The sequence below is a fragment of the Dromiciops gliroides genome, chromosome 2, assembly GCF_019393635.1.
Source record: "Dromiciops gliroides isolate mDroGli1 chromosome 2, mDroGli1.pri, whole genome shotgun sequence".
NCBI classification, from domain to species: domain Eukaryota; kingdom Metazoa; phylum Chordata; class Mammalia; order Microbiotheria; family Microbiotheriidae; genus Dromiciops; species Dromiciops gliroides.
The window spans coordinates 471,135,846-471,158,268 of record NC_057862.1 but is presented as its reverse complement, the minus strand read 5'-3'; the positions used below and the strand labels follow the sequence as shown (position 1 = coordinate 471,158,268).

The 22,423-nt window shown below is 41.4% G+C and overlaps 1 protein-coding gene across 2 annotated transcripts in view; it reads right to left on the bottom strand.

Moving 5' to 3' along the window:
• Positions 1 to 21,639, bottom strand: part of MAPRE3 (microtubule associated protein RP/EB family member 3) — an 85,967-nt gene extending 64,328 nt beyond the window's left edge. The window contains exon 1 of one of the 2 annotated variants that reach the window (XM_043984405.1): positions 21,439 to 21,639. The gene's annotated coding sequence lies outside the window, so the exon portion shown is untranslated. The remainder of the gene's footprint in view (positions 1 to 21,438) is intronic. The other variant, XM_043984404.1, reaches the window with a different exon arrangement.
• Between the last annotated feature and the right edge of the window lie 784 nt (positions 21,640 to 22,423).

The following is a 22,423-nucleotide window of genomic DNA, read 5'->3' as shown; positions in this document are numbered from 1 at the left end:
CTTGTGAAAGGAGTAGGCAAGTAGGGGTTACAAGATTGAAAAGAGAAAACAGAGAAATTTCTGGTTTTTTCCTAATTTGGGATATGATCGAATTTATTTATTTTTTGTACACTATGGTCCAAATAATATTTGCAACAGATTGAATTAACTATTTTTACTTTATTTAATATTACATACATGAGAGAAGCTGGTTCTTCCCTGTGCATGAAATATCCATGTTAGAGGATTCTGCTCATAAGAGGTATTCTTCAACCCAAACTTTCATATCCATCTTGGTCATTCCTTGCTCTCCTCAGTTCTGCACTCCTTGAGCCCCTGCCACCCTCACTTCACCTTTCTGCTGTGACCTCTAGAACCCTCCATTTCACTCTGAGTAAACTTACTTTTCTCTGGACTTATTTTACACATCTTTAATTCACTGCATCAATGAAAACCTGACACTCCTTCAAATGATGACTCTGCTGTCATATCTTACTGATGTCCAAACTTCTCCCATTCTTCTCATCCCTATGGATCCATTACATGCTTTTAAATTCCCATTCCTGGGGGCAGCTAGGTGGTGCAGTGGATAGAGCACGGGCCCTGGAGTCAGGAGTACCTGAGTTCAAATCCAGCCTCAGACACTTAACACTTACTAGCTGTGTGACCCTGGGCAAGTCACTTAACCCCAATTGCCTCATTAAAACAAAACAAAACAAAACAAAACAAATAAATTCCCATTCCTGGATAGTAAGGACTTCGGTCTTCATGTCATTACTACCACTATCAACTTGTCCCAAGACCTTTCTTTCTTTTTTTTTAGTGAGGCAATTGGGATTAAGTGACTTGCCCAAGGTCACACAGATAGTAAGTGTCAAGTGTCTGAGGCCGAATTTGAACTCAGGTCCTCCTGACTCCAGGGCCGGTGCTCTATCCACTGTGCCACCTAGCTGCCCCCTCAAGACCTCTTTCATAGAACCATTTTGGGCCTGGAACAGACTTTTGAGATCAGCTGGTGTGAGCACCTCACCCTCTTGACAGCTGAGGAAACAGTCCTGAAGAGGTGAAGTGACTGCAGAGGGGGGACTAGGACCTAGGTGTCTTTCCATGATGTCACCCTGCTTCCCACTCATGCCTGTGCAGGTGTTCTAAATAGGGAACTAAAGGGAGTTCTGAACTGCCTCCCTGCAGACCTCCTGGGAAAGAAAAATAATAGGAACAGAGGCAGGAGGTTTCTGTTTATTTGACTCTAGGTGCAAAATGAGATCTCTTAGCTTTTGTCCCAGCCAGAAGTGAACCGTAACTATTTGATTTATTTGTCTAACCCTGGAAAAGCCAGGTGCAGACCCATCATCAATTATCTTGCTCAGTTCTGTTATTATGGAAATGACACATTTGTACAATATCACAGCAGGATTCAGGATAGCTGTGTGGCCACAGGAGAGAATGAAAGTCAGTGGTCACCTTCTTCTACCTTCTGAAAATATGTCAGCATCTGACTCACATTTTCTTCTCTTCTGTCTCCTGCCATCATCCTCTGCAATGTTTATATCAGGTCCCTCAACCTCTAAGGTCCTTGTATCAGCACAGGCTCAAGTGGGTGCAGCAAGAAGACAAGCGAGGGCAAGGCAGGTTAGCATGGCCTTATAAACAGGACACTGGTGCTGTAAGGCTGAGATGGCCCAACTAGGGTTCACTTAGTATGCTGAAAGATGAATCATCCAGGATTATCAGGACAAAGTGAAGGAAAAAGATAGGTATGAACCTGAAGTAGGTAAGCCTAGGTTGCCCAGAGGCCTAGACCAGGCAGTAGCACATGAGTGGAACACAGCCTGAATACATGAAGATTTGTTGGGGCGGGGGGGTGCTAATTGGACAGGAGGAGAGTTGGGCAGGGTACAGGGTCCTAACAGGGAATAAGGAGTCTGTAAAGAGAGTTTCAGGGTCTGGTTTGGGGGATGCATTCCCCAAAAAGTACAACTGGGGCCAAATAAAGGCTGGCAGGTGTGGCTCCTCTCCAGAGTGAGAAAGAGAATCATAGGTGCTTATGGCTGGTGACCAAACACAGGTAGAGATCATATCCTTTGTGAGAATACTCACAATTTAAAAACCTTCCCAGCCTTTACTCTACTAACCTCTATCTTCTGTCACATCCCAGTCTCTTATACCTCATCACCAAACAGTACTAGTCCACTTTCAGAATCTTTAATTTGATATTTTCCCCTCAAAATCCCCACCTTCATCTGAAACTACAACATCCTTACCTGTCTTCTTTCCTATATATACTGAATTGGCTTTCTATACTCACTGGGACCTATAAAATTACTCAGTTCCTCTCATTTCACTTGGACCATCAACCCATCTTTCTGGATTCACTGGCCTATTTATCCACCTCTGTCAACATGATAAGCTAATTCGATGTTGCTGCTCTCTCTCACTTAAATTATCTTTATTAGATCCTCCACAGGTTTTTTTTTTTATCAAGCCCCCAACAATCAATCACCATTTCCACTCACCTCCATATACACTACAGTCAGTTCTGCTATAACTTGTTCTCAAAAAGCCCTTACTATGCAAAACACAGCACAATAAAAATCATAGGGCTTATGGGAGAAAAATGGGTTGGGAAACAACACTCAAAAACTTCATCAGTGACTTAAAAATCTAATTCGTAAAATAGTAGCTTTTTATTAACATTTAGTGATAATTTTATACATGTTAATAGTTGAGAAATACACACATATCATAATAAAAAATTGTAGCTTCTGCAGCCTCAGGCTGCTGCTTGGCCTCACCAGGTTCCCATGGCCAGGGCTGGCAAAATCTCCCGAAAGTCGGGCAGGCCATAATTCTAGAATCTGGGATTGGAGGCCATGGTGGAAAGTTGGAGGTAAGGAGGTGGGGAAAGAAGGGGTAGACTAGCTCTTTCTTCCCACAGCTCTGACTGCACTAAAAGATAATACAAATCAAATCAAATCAGATCTAAATAATTGGAAAGATATCAATTGCTCATGGATAGGCAGAGCTAATATAGTAAAAATGACAATACTGCCTAAATTAATTTACTTATTCAGTGCCATACCAATCAGGCTACCTAAAAATTATTTTATACAGCTAGAAAAAATAATAACAAAATTCATCTGGAAAAACAAAAAATCAAGAATATCCAGGGAAATAATGAAAAAAAATTCACAGGAAGGTGGGTTAGCGGTACCAAACCTGGAGCTTTACTATAAAGCGGCAGTCATCAAAACTATCTGGTACTGGCTAAAAAATAGAGTGGTAGATCAATGGAATAGGCTAGGCTCAGGAAATGCAGTAGTAAATGACACTAGTAATGTAGTGTTTGATAAACCCAAAGACTCCAGCTTCTGGGATAGGAACTCAATATTTGACAAAAACTGCTGGGAAAACTGGAAGATAGTATGGCAGAAATTAGGCTTAGACCAACATCTTACACCTTATACTAAAATAAGGTCAAAATGGATACATGATTTAGACATAAGAGGTGATACCATAGGTAAATTAGGAGAGAAAGGAATAGTGTACCTATCAGATCTTTGGAAAGGAGAACAGTTTTTGACCAAACATGAGATAGAGTATATTATAAAATGCAAAGTGGATGATTTTGATTATATTAAATTAAAAAATTTTTGTACAAACAGAAGCAATGCATCCAAAATTGGAAGGGAGGCAGAAAGCTGGGAAACAATTTTTGAGGCCAGTGCTTCTGATAAAGGCCTCATCTCTAAAATATATAGGGAATTAAATCAAATTTATAAGAATCCAAGTCATTCCCCAATTGAGAAATGGTCAAAGGATATGAACAGGCAGTTTTCTGATGAAGAAACCAAAGCTATCTATTCCCATATGAAAAAATGCTCTAAATCTCTAATGATTAGAGAGATGCAAATTAAAACAACTCTGAGGTACCACCTGACACCTATCAGATTGGCTAAAATGACAAAAAAGGAAGATAATAAATGTTGGAGAGGCTGTGGGAAAATTGGAACACTAATGCATTGTTGGTGGAGCTGTGAGCTGATCCAACCATTCTGGAGAGCAATTTGGAATTATGCCCAAAGGGCGATAAAGCTGTGCATACCCTTTGACCCAGCAATCCCACTTTTAGGTCTTTTGCCCAAAGAAATCATGGAAGGGGGAAAGGGACCCACATGTACAAAAATATTTATAGCTGCTCTTTACGTGGTAGCAAGGAATTGGAAGTTGAGGGGGTGCCCATCAATTGGGGAATGGCTGGACAAGTTGTGGTATATGAATACAATGGAATACTATTGTGCTGTAAGAAATGATGAGCAGGAAGAGTTCAGAGAAACCTGGAGGGTCTTACGTGAGCTGATGATGAGTGAGATGAGCAGAACCAGAAGAACATTGTACACAGTATCATCAACATTGAGTGTTGACCTACTGTGATGGACTATATTCTTCTCACCAATGCAATGGTACAGAAGAGTTCCAGGGAACTCATGATAGAAGAGGATCTCCAAATCCAAGAAAAAAAAAAAGAAAGAAAGAACTGTGGAGTATAGATGCTGATTGAACCATATTATTTCTTTTGTTTTGGGTGCTGTTGTGTTTTTTTTTCTATTTTGAAGTTTTGCATCACTGCTCTGATTCTTTCTCTTGTAACAGGATTAATGCAGAAATAGGATTAATGTTATTATGTGTATATATATGTGTGTGTGTATATATATATCTATATGTATATGTATAGAGATATATAGATATAACCTATATCAGATTACCTGCTGTCTAGGGGAGGGGGGAGGGAGGGGAGGGAGGGAGAAAAATCTGAAATTGTAAAGCATGTATAAACAAAAGTTGAGAACTATCTTTACATGTAACGGAAAAAATAAAATATCTCATAAGAAAAAAAAAAAAAAAGATAATACAGTAAAGGGCACCTTACCTTAACAAAGACCTCAAGTTTGCTTGTGGAAGTAGGTGTCAGAAGGGCTGCAGTTTGTGAATTATTGTAAAGTGCTACAATTTTCTGCATTCTCGCTGTTTCTCACAGAAGAAATTGAGCATCAGCAAAGTTAAGTTATGTTCAAAATATTCTCTAATCAATTGTGTTGGAACAAATTTGAGTTTTCAATGACAAGCATTATAGAAGAACTGACTGTATTTGCTTCTGCACTGACCATTGGTGGAAAGAAGATACAGAACTATGCAGACTAGATCCATTACAAATTCGTGCTGTCAAACATCAACTTGGACCTAATCTCTATTCAATAATCCCTTTATCTCTCTCTTACATATTTTAAGACTCTCTCTAGAGTGACTATTCTAGATCTCCTCAAGATTACAATCCCATCTTTCCTCAACACAGATTACTTCTTTACCAAATAGATTGAGAATCACCGAATGAGCTCCCTTATCTTCATCTTAACATACCTGTCTTTACATCCATTTCCTCTTCCTTGCAACTAGTCTTAGAGAAAGAGGTAGTCCTCTTCCTTTTGAGAAGCTAAACCTTTCATTCATGTCCTAAATGTCATCCCTTCCTGCCTCTTGAGGCAGAGAAACTTGATTCCATGCTTATCTCATCTTGCTAGCATCTTCAGCCTCTTCAGCTTACTTGACCTTGTTCTTCAATTTAAATAAGAAATATTCATTAATTGATCACTATGTGCAAAGTCCTAAGGACACAAAGAGGACACAACACACAGACCTTGCCCTTGAGAAGCTTATAATCTACTTGCAGGGAGAAGACATATATACATATAACTGTGATATAAGGCAGAATATAATAGATTTAAAACATGTTTCTGGACCTTTACAGTGAGAAATCTGTAGAAGATGAAATTACTTGGATTATAGAGGCATGGAAGAAGTGGTATCTGAGTTGGGCTTTGAAGGAAAAGATTTCAAGAGGTAGAGATTGGCACAGAGGGTTTAGGAGGAGGGAATTCATGGAGAATCTATTCTAGGAATGGCAAACAGCTTGAGCAAAGGCAAGAGAGAACAGAATGAGAATGGGGGGAGGCAATTAGTAACCCAGTTTGGCTGGAATAGAGTACATGAAAAGAAGTAGTGATATTTAAGTCTGGAAAGGCAGGTTGGGGCCTTGAATGATAGGAGACAGAGTTCTCATCTTCCTTCATATGTGCTCTCTCCCAATCTTAAAAAATGGTTCCTATCTCTATCATTTCCAAGCGTAGAAAGGATTTCACCTACAAGCTCTTTGCAGCCAAACCCAATGGCCTTTTCACAGGCTAAATCCTTTTGAACTACTCAGTAGCATCTGATACTACCTACCACTCTTCAATTCAGAACATTTTCTCTCAATTTCTATTACACTGTACCATTCTGGTTCTGCTTCTACCACTTCCTCCAAGAAGTCTACTGTGATAATTCTAGCTCTTCTCTAAAATATTTTTGGGGGGCAAGGCAATGAGGGTTAAGTGACTTGCCCAGGGTCATACAGTTAGTGTCAAGTTTCTGAGGCCAGATTTTAACTCATGTCTTCCTGAATCCAGGGCCGGTGCTTTATCCACTGTGCCACCTAGCTGCCTCCTTTCTAAACTATTTTTGCACTTTGTAGTGTAGAATTAACATCTTATATATTACCTTGTATCTGTAATGTACAATTACAATTTAGCATTTTTATACCAGTAAATAATATGTATGTATACATATACATATACACACACTCAATACTATTTTGTTCACTAGCCAATTTTTTTTTTTGCTTTTTTTTTTTTCTTTTTAGGGCAATGAGGGTTATGCGACTTGCCCAGGGTCACACAGCCAGCAAGTGTCAAGTGTCCGAGTCCAGATCCGAACTCAGGTCCTCCTGAATCCAGGGCCGGTGCTCCATCCACTGCGCCATCCAGCTGCCCCGTTCACTAGCCATTTTATATCTCATTTCCCCAACTAAGTTCATTGTGGGAAGGAATTAATACACATCTTCTGTATCCCATATTACCTAGCACCATACTAAGTTCAAAACAGATGATCAATAAGTCTGTTGATTGACACTGTGATTTGTACGAGGGCCCTATGAACACAATATACAAATCTGTATGAATAACCCACAAATTTGGGTGTCTCTGGACTTGATACAACAAAGGCTTAATGCTTAGCCCCAGCATCTCCCTGCTCACACCCAAAACTGCATTCTGCTGTTTCTGAGGCCAACACAGAACAGCACATCTAAGAGCAGGGGACAATGCCAAGAACTGAAAGGTATATCAAAGGAATGCCAAAATTAAATCAACTTCTATCTTGGGAACTTCCAAGTCTGGACTATTCCCATCTAAAAAATCAAGGCAACCAGAGAATAAATCCAAATTGCTGATAACCTGCAGAGATCAACAAGGATTCAGTGGGCTGGCTGCCAAAAGTCAGGTGCCTAAAAGAAAAGCCTGACTTTGCAGTACACATAAAACCACAACAGATAAGGATTCAGTGAAGAACTCCACACATGGGAAGGGCTATTCAGTTTCACCCAGTCTTCCAAGCCTTGCCCTTTCACATATACTCATTAACCCAACTGGTCTCACTGACTCAGAAGCGCCCACGATTTTATTTCTTGCCAGTCAGCAAACATTTTAGATCACTCAGGAATAGGACATCAATTCTCCTGGGCCTGGGTGAATCCTGCCCTGTAATCACTCTACAGTAAGCTGCCATCACAAACAAATCCACAAAGCTACTCACTAATAAGCACACGTAGTAGAGGAGGCCTTTATACCAGCCTAGACAAAAAGTGTTTGGGTAGTCAGAGCAGTTTAGAAGACAAGACAGATATTGCTTAGAAAACATTTACGGCAGCACAAGCAGAGCTGCATGACAGCCCATATGTTCTGTATGCTCTAAGCCCTGGATCCCTAAAATGATGCCAGAAACATATTCCCCCGGTACTCTAGATTAACCATCCAAGTGGGCAGTCAGACATATGTCCAGGAGGCTAGCCAATCAAGGAAATACATGGTGGGGGGGATAAATTATTTAAGTGCAAATATAATGATCTCTGCTATCTATACCAGGGGCAAGAGGAATGTTGTTGGTCTTGTCCCTTAATGATGTTGTGGTTGCAAAGCTGGTATACCGGAATAGCCAGAACAACGCTACCAGTTTAGCCCTTTGCTGATACCATGGTTATGGACAATTGGAATGGTTTTTTTTTTGTTCTTGTTTTTTAGCCTCCTCTTGCACTTCTATAGAAATGGGGCCAGTGGTCAGAGAGGATGTGGCAGGGCTCAGCATTAGCAGGCAATGCCAGGAATTCTAAGTAGATTAACACATGGCCAAAAAAAATAGAGGCAGGCCAAGGCAGGATTTTTGGTTTGGACGGGAAGAATGTTAGTTACAGAATTTCTTTAAAAATGAAAACCAAAACCAAAAATGAAACTGTAAAATATAAGGCAGAAGGAAGAGGTTCTTCACTAGGGCTCTTCTGAAATGCTTCTTTAAAATTCTAAATCACAAAAGTTTGAAGGTACAGAAAACACTCTCTTTAAGACCTACTTTTTTCTTTAAAAAATTACACCTATGTCTTACATCTCACAATCAGAAACTACTCCACTTGATGGTATTCCTGTGCTACACTTTTAAGGCACAAAAGCACAAAGGACCACGGCATGCCCTTTCTTACTCCATCACTGAAGAGACTCTGTGGTTATATACAGAGGCATCTGGAAGGAAAGTATTTGGTGTGGAGTGACCAGTCATCACAACAGCATAGAGACTGTGAATAGAGTCCCTCAAAAGGGATTAAACACCTTAGGCTCCCCAGGTATAGATGGCCAATAGAGGCTACAACACTGAAGAATCATTGCAGACATCTGAAACCATAGATGTTGCTCAGTTGGTTTTAAACTGAGCAATGGTGGTTTGTATATCAAACTCACTTTCAAGTGCTGGATTCCATGTAACTGACATTGACATATGAAGGTATATGTAAACATATATCTACATATGCCAAATATTATAGAGGTTATTTTTATTAAGAGAAATTCTTAAGAGAGCATAAGCCTGGGGGCAGCTAGGTGGCACAGTGGGTAAAGCACCAGCCCTAGATTCAGGAGGACCTAAGTTAAAATCTGGCCTCAGACACTTTACACTTACCAGTTGTGTGACCCTGGGCAAGTCACTTAACCCTCATTGCCCGGCCCCGCCCCTCCAAAGAGAGCATAAGCTTTCATTTCATGGTCAAATGAAGCAATTAAAGCCCCAAATATTGTTTTATGAGACAATAAGTTCCCCACAGCTGTAAATGTTCAAGCAGAGGCTGGATAGCTATTTGTCAGGAATGTGGTGGAGGGGGGGGGGCGGGATTCATGCATTGGGTTATTAATTGGAGAGGATAACATTTAAGATCTTTTCCATGGTAATTTAGCTAACAAACTCAAGAAGACCATGGATTTAATCTAATTTAAGATATTAAGTCAAGTACAGAGAGAAATTTTTCCATGGTCACCCCAGTCCAGGTATGCTATCTTGCAAATAGATCCCTGTGGACAAAAGGAGGGTTTAGGGTTAGGATACGGTCAGTGTGGCAGTCAGTTTTGCAGAACTGTTTTTCTGTATTACAAGAGTAGGTTCAGGGGCAGCTAGGTGGCACAGTGGATAGAGCACCGGCCCTGGAGTCAGGAGTACCTGAGTTCAAATCCGGCCTCAGACACTTAACGCTTACTAGCTGTGTGACCCTGGGCAAGTCACTTAACCCCAATTGCCTCACTAAAAAAAATAATAATAAAATTAAAAGAGTAGGCTCAGAGGAGGATTGGAGAGGAGATTAAAATATATTTATTTTTGTATTTCATTTATAATGTAGTCCTCCTACTGTCCCTCCCCATTGAACAACTATAAAAACAAACAAAAAACCTCTTTCATCAAAAGCATGCATAGTCCAACAAAACAAATTCTAAGGTTCCCTAATTGAGAAATAGTCAAAGGATATGAACAGGCAGTTTTCAGATGAAGAAATTAAAGCTATCCATAGCCATATGAAAAAATGTTCTCAATCACTGTTGATTAGAGAAATACAAATTAAAACCACTCTGAGGTATACCTCACACCTATCCAACTGGATAATATGACAAAAAAGGAAAATGATAAATGTTGGAGAAGATGTGGGAAAATTGGGAACACTAATGCATTGTTGGTGGAGTTGAGAACTGATCCAATCATTTTGGAAAGTAATTTGGAACTATGCCCCAAAGGCTATAAAACTGCATACCCTTTTACCCAGAAATACCACTCCTAGGTCTATCTCCCAAAGAGATCCTAAAAAAAGGGAAAAGGACTCACCTGTACAAAAATATTTATAGCAGCTCTTTGTGGTAGCAAAGAATTGGAAATTGAGGGGATGCCCATCAAATGGGGAATGGCTGAACAAGTTGTGCTATATGAATGTAATGGAACATTACTGTGATATAAGAAATGATGAGCAGCCGGATTTCAGAAAAACCTAGAAAGACTTAACATGAACTGATGCTGAGTGAAGTGAGCAGAACCAGGAGAACATTATACACAATAACAACAACATTGTGTGATGATCAACTGTGATAGTCTTAGCTCTTCTCAGCAATACAATTATCTAAGACAGTTCCAAAAGACTCATGATGTAAAATGTTCTCCACATCCTGAAAAAGAACTGTGGAGCCTGAATGCGGATCAAAGCATACTAGTTTCACCTTTGTTGTTTTTTGTTTCTTCTTTCTTGTGGGTTTTCCCTTTTGTTCTGATTCTTTTCTTACAACATAAACTAATGTCGAAATGTTTAACATCATTGTAATGTATAACCTGTATCAAATTGCTTGCAGGCTTTGGGAGGTGGGAGGGAAGGGAGAGAAATTTGGAACTCAAAATCTTGCAAAAATAAATGTTGGGGGCAGCTAGGTGGCACAGTGGATAGAGCACCGGCCCTGGAGTCAGGAGTACCTGAGTTCAAATCTGGCCTCGGATACTTAACACTTACTAGCTGTGTGACCCTGGGCAAGTCACTTAACCCCAATTGCCTCACTAAAAAAAATAAATAAATAAAAAATAAATAAATGTTGAAAATTATCTTCACATGCAACTGTAAACATAAAACAACATACTATTAAAAATAAATTCTAGGGGCACCTAGAATCACACACACACAAAAATAAATTCTAAGGTGAGAAATTTAAAAATCAAAATGCATCAACAGAATTTTTCTTAAAAAGACAGACTAAGTGATAATGTAAATTATTAAGGTTAACCTATCATAACTACTAGAAAAGCAACTCAAAGCATGTCTCTGTCTCTCTCTCTCACACACACACACAGAAAAAAACAAAAAAACCCAGACCCATGATTTTATTATTGTGTGGAATCCTCCATAAGAAAACTCTGTATACCAATGCAGATCACTGATTGATCTATAACTGATTGTCTAAGAGAGTTGCCAGGAGGCAGTCAGAGGGTAAGTGACTTCTACAGAGTTACACAGCTAGGACATGTCAGAAGCAGGATTTGATCCCAGGGCCTCCTGCCTCAGAGGTCAGTTCCCTTTCCTAATCTTTGATGACACACTGCAATCATCCAGATAAGCAACCCTTAGCAAGATGAAACCTGGCAACTAACGGCAGAAGCATCTGCTCCTGAAGACTTGGAAAAGAAAGATCTTGTCACAAAAGTCCTTGGTACTTTCCAGTGGTTCAGTATGAGAACTGGCCATGGTATTATCAAAGGAAATGACATTAAAGAACATACATACATACATATATATTTTTTTTAGTGAGGCAATTGGGGTTAAGTGACTTGCCCAGGGTCACACAGCTAGTAAGTGTCAAGTGTCTGAGGCTGGATTTGAACTCAGGGACTCCTGACTCCAGAGCCGGTGCTCTATCCACTGCGCCACCTAGCTGCCCCTAAAGAACATATATTACCATCTGCTTTGCTGTTGTACCCTAAGGGTTAATGGCTGTTGCTATCTGACATGCAGTTGAGACTTCTTATATGTGTCATCTCCCCCTTTTAGATTGTGAGCTCCTTGAGAAAAGAGACTGTCTTGTTACTCTCAGTGCTTTGCACAAAGGAAACATAATATATGCTTTTTTCACTTCATTCATTCATTCATTCATTCATTCACTCACTCACTCACTCAGATCACTGATAAAAATGTTATTTTTAGCCAAGCAACTGGGCCATGGACAGGCCCTAGGAACACTCCACTTAAGATGGATCCATTGGTCCACTTATTCAACTAGTTCTGAATTCACTAACTATACTATCATCTAGAGAACAACTCTCTATCTTCACTTATCTCTAATGCAGCTTCAATAGGTCCCTGTTGACTGGAGGATCAGATACAAAGTCCTCTGGTATTTAAAGCCCTTCTGGCTCCAGTCTACCTTTCCAGACTTATTACACACTAATCCCTTTCACACACTCTATGGTTCCAAACAAAACTATCTCACTTGGGGCTCCTTATACAAAACACTGAATTTCATGTCTGTGCCTGTACACAAGTTGTCTGTCCCCCAATTCCTGAAATGTTCTCTGTCCTCATTTACACCACTAAGAATCCTAGCTTCCTTCAAAGCTTGGCTCAAGTGCCTCAACCTCCTAAATGAGGTCTTTCTCAGTGACCACAGCTACCAATTTCTCACCCCTGAAATGACCTTGTACTTACCTTGTGTCTGTGTACATGTTGCTTATCCTATCAGTGTAAATTCCACAAAGGCAGGGGCTATTTCATTTTTGTCTTTGTATTCCCAACATCTTAGCACATAACAGGCACTGATTAGTTATTTATTCTAAATGACTTAAATGAAACATGACTGAAAGTAGAGGCCTGCATTTGATAAATATGAACTATGATAAAGGGCACCTGACTGGAAGCTGAGACACCAATCCCAGCTCTGTCATGAACTAATTGCATGACCTTGGACATGTCACTACATTATCTATGTTTTTCAGTTTCCTTCACAGGTCAAAGTCATATACATGAATATAAAGTATAAAGCTATAGCAGAGTGCTGGGTATTTCAGCTAGTTTCCTTTTAGAAAGAGAATGCACACATATACACACACACATCCAAAAAGTTAATTTGGGTCCCTGTTCTGCTATTTTTTTAAGCTGTGTGACCTTGGGCAAATGAAAATTTCTGAGTCCCAGTTTCTTCATCTGTAAAATAAAAGCAATATTTGTATTACCTACTTTAGCACTGAGAAGTTCAAATGAGAATATATATAAAGTACATAAAAAAATTTAACATCGGGGCAGCTAGGTGGCGCAGTGGATAAAGCACCGGCCCTGGATTCAGGAGGACCTGAGTTCAAATTTGACCTCAGACACTTGACACTTACTAGCTGTGTGACCCTGGGCAAGTCACTTAACCCCAACTGCCTCACCCCTCCCCGAAAATTTAAAATCTATGTAAATTTAAGCTACTAGTAATAACATTAATACTACTTTTTGAATATTAAGCAGAAAGATTTTTCAGAGGCTGCAAGCAAGTTACTCTAATACAGCAATTTTCAAACTTTTTGGAGCCCTTTACGCTCTTAAAAATTACTGAGAACCCCAAAGAGCTTTTGTTCATGTGGTTGTATAGCTATCAATATTTACTATATTAGAAATTAAAAGTTAATTAAAAGATTTTCAAAATAACAATAATAAACATATCATATATTAACATATTTTTATGAAAAACAACTATATTTTCCAAAACAAAAAAATTCATGAGAAGAATGACATTGTTTTACATGTTTTTGCCTATCTTTTAAATGTCTGGCTTAAAAGAAGACAGTTGGATTTTTCTATCTGATTCTGTATTCAATCTGTTATGATATATTGTTCTGGGATGTTCAAAGGAATACTTGAGGCAGTTAGATGTTTCAGTGGATAAAGCACTGGGCCTGGAGTCAGGAAGACCTGAGTTCAAATATAGCTTCAGACATTTACTAGCTGTGTGACTCTGGGCAAGTCATTTAACCTGTTTGCCTTAATGTACTGGAGAAGAAAATGGAGAACCACTCTAGAATCTTTGCCAAGAAAATCCCCTGATGGGATCATGAAGAGTTGGATGTGACTGAACAACAATAATTCAAAGAAAATCTAGCCTCATATATATATGAAGTTGGAAAATAGGCAAATCACATCTTAATATTCCTTTGAAAAGAGTTTTGGCCTCTCAGAACCTCTGAAATGGTCTTGGGAGTCTACAGACCACACTTTTAGAACTGCTGTTTTAATAACAGTAGTAAACTAAATAATAGAAGGTTACAATGTTTACCATAACAGATTAACAGAACAGGAATAAATTCAAAAGGGGCATGAAATGATTGGAAAGAAGTATAATGAAGAAAGGTGCATGCTTCCTAAAGCTCTTTATGCAAGAAACATTAGATGCCCTTTGTTGCCAGGTACATAGCCATCTTGAAAGATCTTTTTCTGGAAGCTCTATTCCCCCCTAACTTCACCTATAGGCCTAGGATCATGCCCGTCAGCCCAGACTTCTCTTAAGGAAGAAGTCCAATTCTACCCAGCCCATGCTTTTCACATCTCTATTTTAGCCTTTCTGGAAGTCTGCCCCCCTGTAGTAGGATATAACTCTACAAATAGATTTAAAGACAAGGAAGTAGTCTGATGTAACTGTAGCCTTTGCCAGTCTCTTTGCCCCTTTCCATATGAGAAACCTAGCTTTAGGGCTGAAAGCATGGGTCTGACCACACCACTCCCCTGCTCAATAAACTCGATTGGCTCTCTAGTCACTTTTATTTTTATTTTCTAAAATTTATTTATTTATTTATTTATTTTTGCAGGACAATGAGGGTTAAGTGACTTGCCCAGGGTCACACAGCTAGTAAGTGTCAAGTATCTGAGGCTGGATTTGAACTCAGGTCCTCCTGAATCCAGGGCTGGTGCTTTATCCACTGTGCCACCTAGCTGCCTCCTCAGTCACCTTTAAAACCAAATACAAACTCTTTTTAGATTCAAAGTCCTTCACAACTGGGCTCCAGTCTCATTATACATTATACATTATACAACTTTTCCAGTCTCATTATACATTACCCCTCTTCACACAATTTACTCACTCTTGAGCCAGACTGCCCTTCTTATTGTACCTCCCCCTCCTCCCCGCCCCCGCCAGGGCAATGAGGGTTAAGTGACCTGCCCAGGGTCACACAGTTAGTAAGTGTGTTAATTGTCTGAGTTCAGACTTGAAACTCAGGTGCTCCTAAATCCAGGACTGGTGCTTTATCCACTGCACCACCTAGCTGCCCCCTTATTATTCCTTACATGACATTCCACCTCCTACCTCTATGCTTGAAATGCACTCACTTTTTATTAACTCTTAGAATTTCTAGCTTCCTGAGATGCTCAGCTGAAGCATCCCCTTCCACAAGAGGCTTTTCTTGATTTCCCCAGCTGCTAGGACCTACCCCAAAACTTTGCCTTGTTGTATACTACCTGAAAGTACAGTGTATATGTTATCTTGCCTTATTCATGTTAGGTCCTTGAAGGCAGAGATTTTTTCATTTTTATCTTTGTATCTCCAGTGCCTGGAACACAGTAAACCCCTAATATATGCTAGCTGATTAACTGATTGACTAGGGAGGTGATATGCTATAAACTCTTCTGTCTGGATTTTAAAGGCCTTCACAAGCTGGTCCAAAGCCTTTCTTTCCAGTCACATTACACAGTATTCCCCTTACTGCACTGTACTGTCCGGGTCCAGTTTGCCTTCTCTTATCCTCACACCTAGTGTTCTGTTTTCTGTCTTTATACTTAGGCACTGACGATCCCCCATACCCAGCACGCACTTCCTCCTTATCTCTGCCTTGTGGAATCCATCTCTGAGCTCTAGCACCACTTTTTATTCTAAGCCTTTTTTGGCTCCCACAACTGCTAGTGCCCTTCCTCCTTATCTTGTATTGATTTTGTATTTATTCTATGTTTACTTATTTTTTTATGTTTACTTATAAATGTACATGCTGTCTCCAGGCTCTTGGGAGCAGGGATTTTTAAAAGTTTGTATTGCTATGGCTTAGCACAGTGCCTAGCATACAGTAGGCTCTGAATAAATAAAATAATACAATACAATAAGCATTTATTAAGTACCTGCTTTGAGCCAGGCACTGTGCTAAGTGCTGGGCATTCAATGGCTGGGACATGACAATGGTAGAATCTAATTCAAGCAGGGCAACAAGTGGGAAATAGAGTTTGTGCTTTTGAGCCTTCTTTAAATGAGGATTTGGGTGAAGCTGTTTGTTCTCTGCCCTCCATCCCTCTAATAAGAGGGGGAGAGGTGAGTGGGGTTACTGATGAGGCCAGAGGACCAGAGCTGAGGCAATCTCTGTGATGGATGCTTGTTGATTGATCCAACACAATTTTTTATTTCATAGATGAGGAAACTGAAGTCCAGAAGAGGTTGTGTCTGTCCCAAGCGAACCTCTGTTCTGAGTTCCAATTCAGCATTCTTTCCTCTAGACTATGGTGCCTTCCTAAATAAACAAGCTCCTTAGTGACTCTATAATCTCTTTTCTGACTTCTTATGAAGAAGCTGTCAACCAGAATGACTTTAAAAAAACCCACAACCTTTTCCCCCATTAAGGTTATTTGCAAATTTTAGACTTGCCTTCCTTGTTTTCCCCCTTGATGCTCATTTGTTATTTCAAAGAATTTCTGAGTTGGAAGGAACTGCAGTAGTCAACCAGGCCTACTCCCGCACCAAAGGAATCCCTACTAGATCTTGCCCCACAAATGGTTATCCAACCTTGGCTTGAAGACCTCCAAGGAGGGGAGCCCATTCCACTTGGGACAGTTCTAATTTCTAGGGAGTTTTTCCTGACATCAAGCCCAATTTTAGTTCTTTGCAATGTCCACCCATGGTTTTTGGTTCTGCCCTGTGGGGCTAAACAGAACGAGCTGATCCCTTCTCCACATGCCAGCTCTTCATGTACTTGAAGACAGTTATCATAACCCTCCTGAGTCTTCTCTTCTCCCAGCTACACATGCCTTGTCGCTGTGAGTACCTGAGCTGAAGCTGACCTGGACAAGCTCACATATTAAAATTGTCCCCACAACTAGTGGAGAAGCCATATGGAGCCTTCATTCATGAAGCACAAGCAGCTAAAATTGCTTAAAACCTGGGCTGCCCTTCCATTAGAAATTACAGGCATTAGCCAGACCAGCCTGAGCCGAACTTGGAAAACTAGCTACCCCCACAAAACACAAAAACACACTAAGCCTGTGCTCCAACAGCCAAATACTGCATACACCAGCCTTTCAGATAACCAGGTCAGCTGAAAATCCAGAGACAAAGGGGCATTTCATATATTCTGACTTTGGCAGTTGTAACAACATTTCATATGCCAGATCTTTATGGGATAAAATTCTCCCAGTACTCCTGCCCAAACTTACCCTTGAGGGACTGAGAAGCTACCTGCAAGTACAGTGTCTTACTCCTGGAATTTCAGTATGGAATAAGGTCATTACAGTAATATTCAAAATGCTCTTTTTCATTTTCTCCATTTGTGTGAATGTAGGCTGGGATTTGGAGGTTCCTTCTGGGCTCCCAAAGGAAGGAAGATGGGCTAAGTAGCAGCACAGCACAGACATCCCTTTGCTTTTGGAAGGCAGCAGCAAGAGACAAGTCTGAGAAGACCCCAAACACTCAACTCTCCATTTATTCTTTGTTAAGTCTCATCCAGGCTCAAAAAAAAGAAAAACTGGTAACCATCTTCTGAAGTCAGAATGAGTGAAAGGAATTCTCTTTTTTGGTGGCAAGAATGAATGTTTGAAAAGAGGTTCCTGCTAAAATGTTCCTGGCTCTGCAATATGCCAAAAGATGAAGCAATCCATATCTATATGGATAATTATATAATAGCAAATTATTTTGTCAAAGCATCCTGGAATAGCAAGGATGAGGCAGCGTAATGTAGATGAAAGAATACGGAGTATTCATTCTGGGACTCTGTCTCTAGCCTCACTTTATCACCGAACAGGTATATAACCTTGAGCAAGTCACTTTATTTCTGTGGTCCCAGCTTCTCCATCTATAAAAATGAAGGGGTTGGCATAGCAGCCTATGTTAGGTCCTTTCCAGCTCTAACATTATGATTAGAAAAGTTTAAAGATATTTAAAGAGTTTTGCATAACTGTGTAGATTAATTTTTGTGTGTGCATATCCTTAATTCCTACTCAAAGGAGTCTAAACAAATTTGGGCAGGGTCCATTTTGACCCCAAAGATAATATTATGTTTCCATCCAGCAAGATGTAGCCTATTTGGCTAAACTCAGGTAGAGCAGATGCAAAATGTTCTGCCAGCTGGTTAGGTCAGTTGGTTTGAATACCATGCTAACTGAAGCCAAGGTCATGGGTTCAATCCCCATATTTTCTCTGCTCTATTGTCACACATGGGCCTCTTAGCCCTGAGCAGCAATTATAAGGGGGACTGGGTGGGAGAGAGGGTGAATAGACCAGTGCAAAACTATCACCACTACTAGAAAAACAGCTTCAAGGGGCTCCTATGCTGATGGCATATCAATTATGAAAGATGGTACACTTACTAGGGATGGGGACTATACCTGTAATTCTACTGGTACAAGGAATTCCTAGTTGAGGAAACTTCCTCTACCAAAGCAGACTTCAGAACCCTGCCTGAAACTTACAGGGTAAGAGACTTGACGAGGGCACTGAGAAGTTAAGAGATCTGCCCAGGATCACACAGTCAATGTGGTCAGAGTAGGACTCGAACCATGTGTTCCTGACTCTGAGGTTAGGTCTTTATCCATTTTACATGATGCTTCTCAGTATATTTAATATAAACCTGTAAAACAAATATATAGAACCTTGTAACACAGCTCATTACATCCAGAGGCAGCTAGATGGTGCCAAGGATAGAGCTCTGGGTCTGAAGTCAAGAAGACCTGAGTTCAAATCCAGCCTAAAACATTTACTAGCTGGGTGACCTTGGGCAAGCTGCTTAATCTCTGTCTCCCTCAGTACTCTCATCTGTAAAATGGAGATCATAATAGCACCTACTTCCAAGGGTTGTTGTGAGGATCAAATGAGATATTTGAAAAGTACTTAGTATAGTGTCCAGTCCATAGTAGGCACTATATAAATGTTAGTTATTGTTATTTTTATTATTATATGTCCCTCAAAGCACAATTAGTTATACCAAAAAACTAACATAAGTGGGTTAGCCCATAAGGTGTTAGTCCAGTCTCTCAACTTAAGTATCTTTATGATTTCAATTTGTGTGAATATTCTCTCCAAGGACTCAGGTAGAAGGGGTTGCACTGTAGTTCTTAGACTTTGACACAGATTTAAAAGACTAATTAATCCATCTAAGTCCTGCCTGATGTGCTAAACCATCATTACCCTACAGAAAGCTGGAAGGAACACCTTTCTGACCTGTCATAATCATAACGCATTTCCTGCCATTCCCAGTTAACACTGATGACTCTCAAACTCTACTCAAGACAAAAGGAACAGTTCTTGGACCCAGCTGCTTTCTCTTGCCCTGTGAGGCATTTTATCAAGCTGTCTGCCACAAAAGTCAGAGAGGGAAAAACAAAAGGAATGGAACTCTCAGACCCTGTCGTCACTATCACACTAGAGAAAGACACAGTCCACCAAATACAGTCTGTGATATTTGACACAGCCTACAGTACTGTTCTCCCTGACACTTCATATCTGAGTTTATACAAAAGTGGCCTTCACCTGTGCTATTTTATAGTAATCTGATGTGGCTCAGGGAGGTCTAAGGAAGCTGCTAACAGGCTGGGACTCTTTAAAGAGTCATATATACCATGATTTATTACAGTCTACAATCAGCCAATCCAAATGAGTATATAATTCACCATGCTTTTCCATCCCACTTGCTGAGTAAACCCATAATCGCAAAGACCAACATCTCATACAGTGGAACTCAACTAGTGAAACTAGTTTATATTTACACTTGCTTATTAGCCATGCAATGACATTTATAAGCAAAATTTAAAAAAGGACTCAAAGGAAATTGACAAATACATAAGTGGAATGGTTAGGGAGCTCTCATGTTGAAGCATATTAATTAAAAGGCTGCTCCTGGCTGAATGCAGCTAATGTAGCTTTGACCTCAATGCAGATTTTTGTCTCTGTTAAGAAAAATTAAGGTATTTGAGAACTACCCCTACTCTGAAAGGGCACGAAAAAATAAGACAGTATATGTAACATGATCAGGTCCAATGTTAGGACCACACAACACACACCTAAATGTACTGTAACTCCTATCAAGACAGTCCTCATGCAGAGTCACTGCTGAAAGCTGGGCTGGGCGCTCCAGGCCCAGGACCTGCAGTTCAGGCTTCAGACATACACCTTATGGTCACCATATTTCTTCCATCTCCTTTCCCTTAAGCAAGTATGGGAGAATCCCATGTAACACAATTGCTTATGGATTTTGTATTACTGCAGGTTAAATCAGACTCCTAGCATATTAAGCTGAAAACCAGTTTAGAGATTTTCTAATCTAACCCCCTCTTCATATTTAATTATAAATACAAACAGCAAAAAAGAAAAAAGATTATGATAGTCTAAAACACAATTCTTCCAACCATAAGTGTATTTTAAAGAAAATTTGCTTCAGATAACTTACATCATCATATCCTGAAAAGGTCTTCACTATACCACTACCTTAGCTGTCAAATGCAAACCTTTTCCTTCATCATCTCCACCAACTCTTAAGATTAGATTGAAGGGGGCAACACAGGACATAGAGGCTGCCCCACCTAGAACCCTATCTCTAGTGAGTGCCCCATAAACATTAGTAGAAAATGATAGGTAGGAACCCCTTGGATCACCTCCACTGAGCTACCCACCCCCCATCCCCACCCCAAGCTGCTTTGAAATCATAGGATTCAACAGCCAGTTGGGACTGTCCAGACCTGTTTCCCCAAACCTGTCCAGGCAAGAGGGAGTGAGTGGGCAGGAGGTCCCTGGCATGGCCTCAAATTGATTCCCAGCTAGTGAGATGGGGACCCTCCAGCCTCCCCGCCCTTCTTTCCTCTCTCTCCATCTTTCCTGGCCCCTACTAGAAGAAAAAAGCAGAGAGGATAAAGGATGTCAGGTCTAGGAGAGGTGAGGGGGTGGGGGGTGGGGATGAGGATGGGCGGAGACGGGGGAAGGAAACGATTCCCAGAAGACTAGAGGTGTGGAGGGGCCACACGTGGTGGTGGGGGAGAAGGGACCCCCGAGAGGAGGGGGGAGGGTCGGTGCCCCCCCCAACCCCCTAGGGACTCGGAGCGGCCCGGGGAGGGGGAGTGGCTGCTGGGGAGGCCTTCTTGGGGACGAAGCGGGGCTCCTGGGGGCAGCGGCCCGAGGGTGGGGGGGGAGGACACCTAAGGGCCGGGGACGCTGGGGGCCCGCCCCCCGTCCTGTCCCGTCCCCTCCCCCCGCCCGGGCCCGGGCCTCTCGCTGACTCAGCCCCACGGCGGCTCCCGTCGCCTCGGCCCCGACTCACAGTGCACGAGGCGATGGCTCCGGCGGAGGCGGCGGCGGGGAAAAGGGGCGGGCGGCGGACGGGGAAAGGGGGAACGGGCGAGGCGGCTGTGGCTGAGGCTCCGGGCCGGCCGGGCGGGCTGGGGGCTCCGGGACGAAGGGTCCTGAGCAAAGGCCGCCGCTGTCTCCGGCTCCAACGCACAGAGACTGCGGGGGAAGAGAGCACTGCGCAGGCGCGATGCGGCCGCCGCTGTCAGAGTCCGAGGGGGCGGGGCTAGGCCACCCGCCGTATCCACGGCAACCGGGCGCAGGGAGAGAGGGACAGCCCATACTTCCACCTCTCCCTAGCGACGGAACAGGCCCCCCATGTTGTCATAGCAACAGGGAACCGCACAGGCCTTCTAAGTCACTTTGGGAGCGAGGGAACACCTTTCCCCATCACCATGGCAACTGGGAACAACCTTTTCGTCTTTTCCCTATAGCAAATGGGTGACAACTCCCCCACCCTTTTTAAGTAGTCGCCTGGAAGAAGGAAACAACACATCCCTATATCATAGGAGCAAAGAGAGGGTGAGCTCGGATTCCGTAGCAAGAGGAGGGAGCAGAGATGAGTGCGTATTTCTACTCGGTGGTTTATGATGGGGCCTAACTTATGATGCCTGAACTCTTTGCCTGCGATTTAAAAAAGAATGATTTATTAATACTTTTCGTAAAGGGGGAGGGAAAATTTGATTCCCCTGTGCTATTTTATAGTAATCTGATGTGGCTCAGGGAGGTCTAAGGAAGCTGCTAACAGGCTGGGACTCTTTAAAGAGTCATATATACCATGATTTATTACAGTCTACAATCAGCCAATCCAAATGAGTATATAATTCACCATGCTTTTCCATCCCACTTGCTGAGTAAACCCATAATCGCAAAGACTAACATCTCATACAGTGGAACTCAATGTGTTCAGTCAAATCCTACTCTTCGTGATCCCATTTGGAGTATTCTTGGCAAAGATA